This window comes from Dermacentor albipictus, unplaced genomic scaffold, assembly GCF_038994185.2.
Source record: "Dermacentor albipictus isolate Rhodes 1998 colony unplaced genomic scaffold, USDA_Dalb.pri_finalv2 scaffold_31, whole genome shotgun sequence".
Lineage (NCBI taxonomy): Eukaryota > Metazoa > Arthropoda > Arachnida > Ixodida > Ixodidae > Dermacentor > Dermacentor albipictus.
This window is the reverse complement of record NW_027225585.1, coordinates 2,860,883-2,862,319: the sequence shown is the minus strand read 5'-3', so window position 1 is coordinate 2,862,319 and position 1,437 is coordinate 2,860,883.

Here is a 1,437-nt window from a genome sequence, read left to right as displayed (position 1 = left end):
TCAACTTTCTTTTCTATGGCGTCGTTGACTGCTTTAAGCTCTTCAGCTTGCTCAAGAAGGATGTCCAAATGTTCTTCAAGCTCACCGGTTGATGCTTCTGTCGCTTGAAGTAAGGTGCTGGCCGCTGCGATGGTAGTGTCGATTGCTTGTCGCAGGGCCGCTTGCTTCCTTTGTAGTCGCTCCATGATGCAGGCGAAGTTATTCCAGATGTAGCACTCCCGGGTTTCGGCACCAGAAAATGTAGAATAATTAAAGGCTACGACCAACGCTCTGTGGAGGTCCCTTCGCGAGTGCGACTACAAAAAACTGCTGCGTGAGACTCTTTCGGGCGGCGGCGTACAGCGGCCGCGCACGCAGGAGCCTCGAAGGAACGATTCTCACTCGTTGGGGTTCGCTTCAAGACCGAACGTTTATTTTACAAAAGACATCGCAGTGACTAGTAAGGGAAGAGAAAAGAAAATACAAAGTACGAGTTGTCCGTTGGCCGCACCGACGCCTTCGTCCTTCTCAGAAGCGCCGGCCACTCGCGCCCAGCAGGCGGTCCGCCGAAAACACGGGGCACGGATCAGGTTGCGGGTCGAGGCGCCGGTCGGGACACCAGCCCAGCGGGGCGCCCCCTCGTCCGTTCGCCGGCTCCCTCTTGGCGAGTCGCCGGGCCTCCAACCACGGTTGCAAGAAACGCGCGACGGTCGCTACCAATTCTCAACACACATTTATGGACACAGTTTAATAACCAGGCTATTTAGTTACATATAATACATAGGTACTTCTGGAAGAACCCGTCTATCGTCTACTCACGCTTGGTTGCCCGCATAGGAATTAAACTTTGGCCACACTGCTTATTGTTGTCGTAGCTGTGGGGTCTCACTAATTCCATGTACACTTGCCCGTGCATGCACACTCCTAGTTGCTTCTGGCTAGACACCTTGGCAGACATCGCTTCACATTGAGATATTGACAGCACTACCAAATGTGCAATTTGTATGTGTCTACTATCCGTCGTTCAAGCCGGTCCAGGACAATGCCGGCCCTCACTACGCAGCATGGCCAGACTTGAGCACATGAGCGAGTGTGGACTCCAGCCCCGCCATGCACATAGCAAAATGTTGCATGAAGCTGCAAAAACAGTTCCATGAAGCTGCATCTGCTGCAAAGCGTACATAGCACAGCCGCCGCGATGAGGACAACCGCATGCTCAGTGGTCTCTGTGAGCGACGTGGATCCAGGCACGGGGCTAGCTGGCCTGAGCGCCAACGTACGACTAGAACATGTCTGCTTCCCGAGTTGTTCACCTTCGATGTGTGTCGCCATCATACTCAGTACATTAGGAATTCTTGCAGCGCGAGTCCACAGTGCGACATCCATCACTTACCTGATGTGCGCGCTGCCATCATACTCACACGAGCGAACATAAAGACGTTTCGTTCGACCCTTGTA